The following is an 11,527-nucleotide window of genomic DNA, read 5'->3' as shown; positions in this document are numbered from 1 at the left end:
GCTCATATTGCTCACGAATATCAAGCAACCTTACCATTTCATCACAATTCCATTTCAATGACATCTTGGTTCTGACTTTCCCAGCCGGTAACTTAGTTAACTCTGTGTTTGCATGCGGCAAGCTTGTCACGTGATTGGTAAGTGGACTGTAAAGTAGCTGCTTGCCACTAGCCTGGTAAGCTGGAATCTAACTAGCGAGTATGTTTACAATGGATAAGTTCACAAGCCGCTAAAACTTGCAGCTCGCAAACTAGCCCTGTCAAAATGCCCCTTTAATGACCATCAATCCATGCTGATATACAAACAAGGACGAAGATTCTTAAAGGAGATAATGTGTGAATAACAAGCACTGGAGTGTTTGATAAGATTGTGGGGCCAAGGAAGGAGCAAGAAAAAAACACCTGTGAGCAACTAAAATTTTTTTCTGAATATCTTACTGTAGATATAGCTCTAAAACACAAAATTATAGTAGACGGTTTCTGGGAGAATGTAGCTGCTATTTACAGCAGGCTCTGTCTCGACACTCAAAAGATTCATAACTAAGTACTTTTTTATTTTCCACCTTGTCGATACATTAATTAATCTTCTTATGTTAATTTTAAGGACACTTCCTCTCAAGCATTGATACTTTGTCAATACATGAATTTTTCATCTAAACAGTGTTATGTGGCTGCAGATGTTAATAATATACGAAACATACCACTTTTAACCAGTAAGTTACCTTAAGCCACTAAATGTATCGTCAAGGTGGAAAATAAAAAATACTTAGTTGTGAATCTGTTGAAGTGCGATACGGACCATGAGGCTGATTTTATATAACTCAAAAGATTAGCGGTCCATTTGACTCAAAAGTACATCCAGTATGTACTTATGTATGTATAAATACACAAGAACATTCTAAGATAAACTAACAAAAAAAAATCAAGTACCGTACGACCATTAACACGGCACACTAAGGCGATCACTCAAAGTCTCTTCACCCACTGGTACTAAATACCAACAAAGAAAAAATGTAACACTTAAAAGAGATTCCTACCTTTACACCATCAAAGAATTAGTAAGAGTAAACATTTCATCTCTGCACTTAAAAAAAAAAAAAATTGATAAATACTTATAAAATACACTTAATACAAGCTTCAACTAAAAACTGTTGCAGTTCTTCTGCAGAAAGTCCACGAGCTAAATCACTAATCTTCACTAAATTTACACCCACTGTTCTCTTCGTTAGCTTATTTGCGCCGCTTGTTGCTTTATCCTGAAACCAAGAGAAAAATCAAACTGAGTACAAGGCTGCAGCAGGGCGCTCAAACGACTGAGGTTACGCTCCACAAAGACAAATACTCTCACAAACAGAACAAGAATCAGAATTTATTTTACTTCAAGTAGATGGCTCAAGGAATTAAAATTTACAACAAAAGGTTTAATAGACAATTTGGACCAAGGAAGGTCTCTTTTCTAGCTAACTGAACTACATGAATAAAGCAGAGGCAACCAATCTGCACTGTGGGGGGAAAAAAATAAAATAAAATGAGAGCCACATCAAATTTTATGCGTGAAGGTTAGAAATTTACATGGGACCATTCAAGAATGCTAATTACACATTAAAACAAGGTGATTACTACAGTCAGAATACCAGGTCGTTGCAACTGAGTAAATTTGAAATTAATGGCAGTAACTCCAACCCATGATGCTGACTTGAGTTTTCTGTTCTGAATGAATACTGTTCACCTGATCTTTCATTGTTGGGTGTCCAACAAGAGCATCAAAAGATTTTTATTTACTCTATTTCTCCGAATCCAAGACTATGTTTTTTCCTCAGGATCTCATGTGAAAAATTAAGTGTCGTCTTGCATTTCCGACCTAACGGTAATAAACACCCCCTGGCGTAATGTCACTGGCTCTCAGGAAATACTGAAGAGAGAATGACATTCTACTTGGCGGGAGACAGGCTCGCAGCACAGGTGACCGACAATCCCCTGAAGAGATTAAAAAATGTCCCTGTATTAGCCTCTTCAAAAACTCTTTTCAAATAGGCAGAATGGCATCAAAACATGCAAGCCTTCAAATTCCTAGAAAGGCCATAGCTATTCAATGTCTACTGTACATAACACTTATTAAAATTAACAGTTTTACAGATAGCAGGAATATTTTCGTGATGAATAGTCATATTGTAAAGACACATGGAACAGGTATTGCTGGCATATTTTCAATGGGTTCTTGCCGGCACTATGATGCCAATTTTAAGTTAATGGTTATTAAACATGCGGGAATGAAGAATAATTGTGCAGCCACAAGAAACTATGGCATAATTGAAGTCAAGGTTCCACATTAGCATGAAGACAAAGATAGCTTAAAAATGAACACCAGTAATGTACAAGAAATGCATTCAGTGGCCCGCAACAAGGACGCTTTAAAAAAGTCGATTAAATTGTGTGGTATGTACGTGAAAAATGCAAGGGCGGAATGGCCATACCACGGTGCAATAAACTCGTTGACCTTCAATGCCCGTGTCTTCGTTATACATCACTAGCCGCTGAAGTCGCCCGAAGCTGGCAAGCAAGACAATCCCTTGAAGATAGTAAAAAGTGCCCTTGTATTAGCCTCTACAAAAACTTTTCTCCAAATCGGCAGAATGGCATCAAAACATGTAAGCCTTCGAATTCTTAGAAAGGTCATAGCTACTCAGTGTCTACTGTACCTAACACTTGGTAAAATTAACAGTTTTACAGACAGCAGGAATATTTTCCTGATGAATCGTCATATTGTAGAGACGTGGAACAGGTATTGCCGGCAAATTTGGAATGGGTTCTCTTCAATATTATGATGCCAATTTTAATTACATGGTTATGAAACTCGTGGAAATAAAGAATAATTGTGCACTCGCAAGAAAATACGGCATAACTACAGCCAATGTTCTGCGTTGGAGTGAGGACAAAGATAGGCTACAAATGTGTACTGTATAAGAAAGGCATTCCTATGAATTCACAAAGCACTTTTTAAACATGATTAATTTTTTTTTGAAGGAAAAAGTGGGGGTTGTCTTGCATTAGGAGAAATACGGTAATATTACACCTTCGGCTCACTGTCCTTTGAAATATTGCTGCACAGTTTTGCCTATATTTTCTTCATAATATGTACATACTAGCCCCAAGATGTTTCTTTACAGTGCTGCTACTGCCCAATGAAAGCAGTATTTTTTTTTTTGACCGAGCTCGATAACTGCAGTCGCTTAAGTGCGGCCAGTATCCAGTATTCGGGAGATAGTAGGCTCATACCCCACTGTCAGCAGCCCTGAAAATGGTTTTCCGTGGTTTCCTGTACCTTAATTAAGGCCACGGCTGCTTCCTTCCCACTCCTAGCCCTTCTCTGTCCCATCGTCGCCATAAGACCTATCTGTGTCGGTGCGACGTAAAGCAACTAGCAAAAAAAATTGTTGGCACAGCCCATAGCATCTACTTAAGTTTTAGTCACATTTATGACTATGGCAGTATGGAAGCTACTGAAGTAAGGGTGGTTCAAAGTAATGACATTCAGAATAAAACTAGTGAATCAGGATGTTATAAAAAGGTCGGTCGTGCTGCAGTAGCAATGTCTTACCCAGTGATGAAAGCCATGGCAACCTACTTCACCCATTTTGCCTAGTATGCTTCACTACCGCCCCACAATCAATATTTGTAGTTTCCCAATAGCTACATAATTTCTGATGAGGTTATTTGAGGACTTGATCTAACAGCCCCTGAGCTAATGGTACAACTGATTTACCATGAACAATCTACTAAATCAGGTCTCCTGAACTGCATAAATTCCAAGTGACTAGGAACCACCTTTAACATGAACTCAAGCCTCTACCATCTGCACTACTTAGCTCAATGGACAGTATTTCAAGCAACAGATTCATTAACTTGACAATAATTTGGTTGAAATTAAGCATGATAAAATTAGAATTTTACAATAGTGAATATCCCACGAGAGAGAATAGATTGAAGCAGATAGTCCATATCAAGTTGATACAGGGCTACAGATATTCAGATAACGAAAAATTGAATTCTCTTTGTATGGATAATTAATGCTCAACTGTACATTCGTTTAACCTCTACAACCCTTGATACCCAAAACGGGCACTAACTATACTACAAAAGGGAAATGTTTACACTTTACTACCATAAGGATGTATGAGAGTATTTTTATGCGACTGTTGACATCGTGATCATTTCAGAAATCTCACATGCATTAAGAGGAAGCCAGTGACTATGCCACTCCGCTATCGCACTCTCTCAGAGGTATAAAATAACTATTAAGTGTGTGCAGTCCAACTGCAACATCCCTGAGGTAAGTGAACTACAATCCTTACTCATATAATCTAGCTCTTCCTGCCGACTGCTGACCGTATGATGGGAGGTTTTAGAGGGTGCTTGGTTCCTCACTGATGAAGGCACTTGAGTTACAGTAGTTCGAACACCGAGCACACTACCTCTCCAAGTTTGACTGATTTATGATTATAACCTATTCTTGGATTTGACACTGATTAAATAGATTGAGAATTGGATTGAAAATCAGACAAGGATTTATTTTCAAGACTTAGAGAGATAAATTTCCCTGCAATTACTGTTACTGTACAGCATGTCTACTTGTGGACTGAGCATCATCATTTACAGCATGACTTATTGTTTGGAGCTTGGAGACATCAGCAATACCAGCAGCACTCAAACTGAATATTCTAATGAGAAAAATAATCTTATTAGTTAGCAGGCACCCAATTTTGAATAACATGGATGACAGGATGATTCATGTATCTTAAATACGTTCAGCCTAGCATTTAAGACTGAAATATTGTAAATTACAAAAACCTTAATTTATTTACTTTCTGCCTTTGTATGTGGTAAAGTTAGGGCTTCCAGCCCTCCCTTACACTTAGCCAGTGACATAATTTAAAATTATTACATAAGACAGTAAAAATGATGGAGAAAGTCATAGACAAAAGACTGAGGGATATAATAGAAAAACAATTATGATGATGATGCTAGGTAATCGGCCCCTAATTGTACGAAATGAGATGAAATGAAATGACAAATAAAAAGCCCAAAAACATCCACTGACCACAATTCAAAACGTGAGGACAAAGAAAGAATGAATGGATGGATATTAATTTAAAACGATCAGTGGAACCGACCCACAGTGTCTGACATGCACAGAAGCTGGCATAGAACAATAGTATTATTCTAGAGCACAATACTGAATCGATGATACTTGTAGTCAAAAGGGGTCCAAAATCCAAGTCAGTGACCCCTCGCAATGGTACTTATCGCTAGGAAAGTAGAACCATGGTATTTGTCATGTTGCGGTACTAATCAAGAGTAGTTTAGACTCACGGTATTCCACACATTATGGTACTACTCACAGGTAATGAAATCCGCACACGTATTACAGACCTGCAGTGTTTCGCAGATTGCGGCGCCATTCACAGGCAACGCAAACCTATGGTGTTCATCACATAAGGGTACTAATCACAGGGACTCGTACTATTCCATGGTGTTCCTCATATAGTGGGTACTAACCATAGGCAAGCCAGAACCATGGGTTCCCCCATTCCATGGTGTTGCTCATATAGTGCTACTAATCACAGGTACTGTAAAAGCCGTCGCGCTCTCGTTTGCTACTAATCACAAACCTATTTGGTACCCAACATAGTGGTACTACGTGCAAGTAAAAGCGACCCATGGTGTTCCCAGCGTGGTGGTACTAATCACAAGTAGTTTCATGGTTCTAATTTGATCATCCCTTGGTTGCTCCTTTTAGTCGCCTATTGCGACAGGCAGGGAATACAGTGGGTGAATTCTTCGTCTGTGTCCCCCACCCACAGGGGGTAGAAAAACAGAGAAAGAACAATATGGCTTTAGACCGAACAGATCAACAACAGACTTGATATTGACAGTGTGAACGATAATGGAAAAACATCTGGAAAGGAACAAGAAAATCATATTCATTTTTTGGATTTGGAGAAAGCTTATGATACAGTTAAGAGAAAACATGGGAATGCCTACTGAAAAGGAATGATATAGATAATGTCCAATAACGGACCATTTATATTGGTACTGAAAAGCACTGGCGTAGCCAAGGGGGGGGGGCCCAGTGGGGCCGGGCCCCCCCCAAAATGTTTCCAGAAACTAGAGCGAGGATCAGCCGTTGTTTTACGTACGATACGAACAACTTAAAACTTACGCCGAAATGACGAATTAACGTAGCGACAAAGAATTTAATCAAAGGTACTTTTCCAAGACTATTACACTTTCTCCCGCACCCTTTATTCCCACCTTAAGCCCTCTTCCTAAGCCATATTTCATTTCAATACAAGAACTTACTGATTTCCATGATTATAATTTTTACAACACCCCATTTATACTTTATTCTTTGTTAAAAACCTCTTAGTATGTATATTCCTTGTATTATTAACTATTACCATAACATCTCATTTCACTTGTTATTCTTTAAAATAACATTTTCTTAAGATTTCGCCACAAATGATCTTTGCTCCAATACGGCTGATGATGACCCCTAGATGGGTCGAAACTAGTACCGTGTAATTTGTAATTTTGTGAATATATTGTAGTATTGAAAAGGTGGAAACGTTTACGTTGTTATTATTATTGTTACCGTGTTTTGGTGGTAGTTATGCATGAAAGAAGGTGCTGGGTGGTGAAGGGGTCTCAAGCTACTAAAGTGAAATTAATTTTAAAATTTAACAAGGTTATATTTTCTTTCCAAAATTAGGTAACAACAAATAGAACAGGTACTTAGTAGCCGAAACACGATTGACAATTACATTTACATAGGTACCCCATTTGGGGCTTCAAAAGGTCAGAAACATAATTCTTGAGCCATGAGCCCAACCTTACAATGAACACCATACAACAAAGGGGCCGAAAACCCCCAAACATGCCAGAAACACCGGCTTCCAATTACATCCAAAAACCTCCTTGAGGCAGAAATACAATTTTCAAAAAGGGCAACTTCCCCTTAAAATACAAGCCTATCATAGGCCACTCCGAACTCCACCTTAAAGCCGTCCTCAAAGGACATATACACAGGAGCAAAATACCCAATCTACTGAGGTCTGTTAAATGACAAGAAAGTTAATACATGACCTCTAAAATCACAATTTGAGAGGAGGCGAACTTGCACTCCTAATACACTTTGTCTTTAAGACCTATTTTGGCTCTAAGGCCACTGATGCAAGGGCTAATCCCATACTAAGGAGGTGACTTAAGAAACTACTAACTTACATTACTGAAGAATAGGTTGCGAAAAATAAGTTCACCTCAAACAATGTGAGTGGGAGCTCGAGAGGGTTAACACTCTCTATCCCAGTACGTCGCTTTACAAGAGAATAGAAGAAAAGAGAAGTTACATATTAGGAAAAGGTTACATAGGGGAACGCTTAGAACCTGCCCCGAAAGTTAAACTGCTGAGCTGGCAAAGAAAAAAATTTATTAATCGGCCATTACCTTATTGTTGACCGCTGCCGAGGAAAGAGGCGCTTCCCGCCTCCAGCTATGTATTTAATACACTGAAAGATGGAACAGAAGTGGCTCGGAGACCCTAAAATCAGCAGTTTAAATACTCTCGCAGAAAGTTCTAGGCGTTAGGGGAAAGAAAACACCCTCCCACAAAGATTTTATTGGGTAGGACCCCGCAACAGATTCAAGTTGGGGAAAGATACACCAGATTGGTCAGAAATTAATTGAAAAAATTCGTGATTGGATACATTCAAAACAAGGGGAAGAAAGGGGTAAATATTGCCAACTTAAACAATGACAGAAAGAAATTTAACAAAGAACAAACTCCTGAAATTAAATTTTCTCCACCAAAATAGTTCTTTGACTCCGCACTAGGGTGCACTATTGTTGATCTTCAGTAGTGTCCTCTAGAAGAGAAAGTTCACACTTCTTAATACAAGCAAGACAAAAGTACGTCGAAAATGAAACAGTTCACAAACTCAAAATTTTCCAGGTAGTGACATCTTCTGAGAAATTTGGAAATTAAGACCGTAGATAAAGTTCAGACTTCCTCCAGAAGAGGGGTTTCAACTGGCGCAACTTTTAAATAAACGGTGTGGAGGTGTACCGCCCGGTACAGACCTCCCCCCCCAAAAGTTCCTCCACGGGGTAACACAGAAGAACATAAACTTTTGTTTGAACATAAGTTCCAAGTTTTGATGTTGATATTAAGATAACTTGCAGAAGTATTTGAGAAATTTCTTAATTCGGTTCCAAAATTTTGTTGTTGGAGGTGAAGTAAAGTCTTTAGGTTTATAGAAGTTGAATTTCTGAAGATAAGCTTTTACTACTTAAAAGAGAAGGAAAAATGTGCAATGTCCATCAGATATTGCTGTTGAATTCCCAAATGTAGTTATCTCTTATAGTAACTGTCCATGTAGTTGATGTTGATGAAGTTGGATGGCCGGACCGGCCGTTGCAGCTTGCGTCCAAAAGGAGGCCGCTCGGACCCCTTAAGTACCCTGAGATACCGCTCGCCCGCACTATGAGGGGAGCGGAGTGTTGAAACACGCCGCGCCCGCGGTGAACATATACAGGCTGCGGGCCAGAAGCAGGTCGTGCGCCGCACATCAGCCTTGGCCGGGAGGAGAGCTCCGGCTCGCCGTGCACATGTCGTCCTCGCTGGAGAGGAGGGGGCCCATCCCCCTCCCCAGTTGCTGCACGGCGCTGCGCGGCTGCGGGGGCACTGAAACATTAAGGCTAGGCGGCAGAATTGTGTTGGACCATCGTCTTTTTGAAGGCACAGGCATTATGGAGAGGTTGAGGGGCCAGCGGCGTGTAGATATCCGTGGCATTTAATCTTATGAAGCCACAGTGTAAGGTGGAGCAGGAGACGGGAGCGTGGTAATGGCCGTGGCAAGAACAGGATGGCAGTTTAACGGATCGGGGCGGGTTTTACAAAAGGCTTACATCTAAAACCAAAATATTATAGAAGGGGCAGAATGCCATAAAAGTGAAACTCAAAAAAAATATAACCTTCATATCCTTTCAAAATAATATGAAGCAAGTTAACACAAAATTACACCGGTTTCACCTGGGACAGGTGAACCCTAAATATCCTCTCGGTGGCTGGATTACTTAACAATAAGGTAACCGGCGTAAGAAAATCGAGAATGATACAAGGCCCATGAAATCTGGGGGCAAGCTTGCCCGCGGGAACAAAATTTTTGACCATAACCTGGTCACCTACCTTCAAAGGGGTGGGTCTCCGTCCACGATCATACCTTTCCCTAACCTTTTCATGAGACACTTTAAGATTGGCTTTAGCCTTCTTCCAAAGATCTTTAATGTTGTCCGGATCTATTATCTCGGGTAGAATGTCATTCAGAGACCAGAGATTAGAGAGCGGCGAGTTGGGAACAAACTTGAACATTAAAGAAGCTGGAGTGAACTTGTGAGATTCATGAACCGCCGAATTCAAAGCAAAAGCTATCCAATGCAGGGACGTGTCCCACCTGGAAGGATCTTCATGATGATAGGCAATGAGTGCGGACCTGAGATTACGGTTAACCCGTTCAGCCAGAGATGGTTGAGGGTAATAAGCAGAAGTAGTTACATGAGAGATGGATAAGTCAAAACAGAATTTACGAAATAAATTAGATGTAAAAGCCTTAGCATTATCGGAAACTATGTATTGACAAGGACCAAAAGAAGCAAAGATAGTATTAAGACAAGAAATGGTGGACTGAGCGGTAGCCAGCTTAGTCGGAAATAACCAGGAAAATCTAGTAAAACCATCTACACATACAAAGATGAACTTGTTGGCATTCCCCTTTGACTGGGGGAAGGGTCCCACATAATCAATATACAGGCGCTCCATGGGGCGCGACGCTTGATGAGAAGACAAAAGACCTACCTTAGTGGACATGGTCGGTTTACTAAGCAAACAGGATTTACATGCCTTTACTAATTCACGGATTTCACCGTCCATACCTTTCCAGATGAACATATCACGAATCTTTTCACGAGTTTTAAAGATACCAAGATGCCCTCCTAATGGGGTCTCATGATAATACTTGAAGATCATAGGTACAAGAACCGCTGGAACAACAACTTTCATCATCTTATCATGCCTCGAAGGGCAACATAGAACTCCATTCCTCAGAACATAAGGGACAACATGTTCCCCAGAAGAAAGGGTTTCCATTATCGGAGCCAGCGTCGGATCTTCACGTTGGTATTTCTCGATATCCCTAAACAGCATGGGAACATCTGTTAGGATGGCATTAACCTCAGATAGCATGGACTCGGGAGGTGATGGACTGTCGACCTGTTCATGCTTCTCAACGTCGTCTGAAAACATACGGCTGAGTCCATCAGCGACAACATTTTCGGTACCTCGGATATGCCTGACATTGAATTGGAAGGCAGAAATACGGATGGCCCAACGGGCTATACGACCAGTACGACGCGGCCTACCTAAGACCCAGCTTAATGCTTGATTATCTGTCTCCAGATCGAATTTGACATGTTCCAGATAGAGACGGAACTTTTCTAAGGCAAATAAGACTGCCAACCCTTCGAGCTCATAGATGGAATACTTGGCTTCTTGAGCCGATAGAGTCCTAGATGCATAGGCGATGGGTCGCCTCCCTAGTTCAGTCTCTTGAAGAAGGACTGCCGCAACCGCCGACGACGACGCGTCCGTTTGGACGATGAATTTCTTTGAGAAATCAGGCATGACAAGGACAGGGGCATTACAGAGAGCTAATTTCAGATCTTCAAAAGCGGCTTGTTGAGAAGGTCCCCACTCGAATTTGATGCCTTTCCTACGAAGAAGGTTCAATGGCGCCGCTCTATTAGCAAAGTTAGGAATGAACTTTCTGAAGAAATTCACCATACCAATGAACCTGGCGATACCTTTAATGTCCTTGGGAGGTTTAAAATCACGGATGGCCTGTGTTCTAGAATGATCGACTGCTACACCATCAGGTGACACAATATGCCCTAGGAATGACATAGAGGGCTTAGCAAAAGCGACCTTGGACAACTTGACAGTTAACCCAGCCTTACGAAGGCGATTCAGAACTTCTCGCAGATGATCTAGATGTTCTTCGAAGGTCTCCGAAAACACGACGACATCATCCAAGTAGTGATATAAGTACTCAAATTTGATGTCGGAGAAGACCCTATCTAGTAGCCTAGTGAGCACAGCTGCCCCCGTGGGGAGCCCGAAAGGCACGCGGTTGTATTCGTATAAATTCCAGTCCGTGGCAAACGCTGTAAGGTGTTTAGACTCTTCAGCAAGGGGAATTTGATTATAGGCCTGATTCAAGTCCAAGATAGTAAAGAACTTGGCCTTACGAAACCATGAAAAGCAAGAATGAAGGTCGGGAAGGGGCACAGATTGTAACACCACCTTCCGATTGAGAGCCCTGTAGTCAATTACAGGCCTGAAGCCCCCTTGGGGTTTCGGGACTAGAAAAATAGGCGAAGAATACGCTGACTTAGAGGGCCTAATAATACCATCCTTC

At 40.9% G+C, this 11,527-nt stretch overlaps 1 protein-coding gene across 7 annotated transcripts in view; it reads right to left on the bottom strand.

Moving 5' to 3' along the window:
• Positions 1 to 432: 432 nt before the first annotated feature.
• The window catches only part of capt (adenylyl cyclase-associated protein 1), an 861,909-nt gene continuing 850,814 nt past the window's right edge, over positions 433 to 11,527 (bottom strand). For all 7 annotated transcript variants that reach the window (XR_010861164.2, XR_011018799.1, XR_011018798.1 and 4 more), the window contains one exon: positions 433 to 1,255. The gene's annotated coding sequence lies outside the window, so the exon portion shown is untranslated. The remainder of the gene's footprint in view (positions 1,256 to 11,527) is intronic.

This window comes from Anabrus simplex, chromosome 10 (assembly GCF_040414725.1).
Source record: "Anabrus simplex isolate iqAnaSimp1 chromosome 10, ASM4041472v1, whole genome shotgun sequence".
In the NCBI taxonomy this organism is placed as follows: Eukaryota; Metazoa; Arthropoda; class Insecta; order Orthoptera; family Tettigoniidae; genus Anabrus; species Anabrus simplex.
This window is presented reverse-complemented; position numbering and strand designations above follow the sequence as displayed.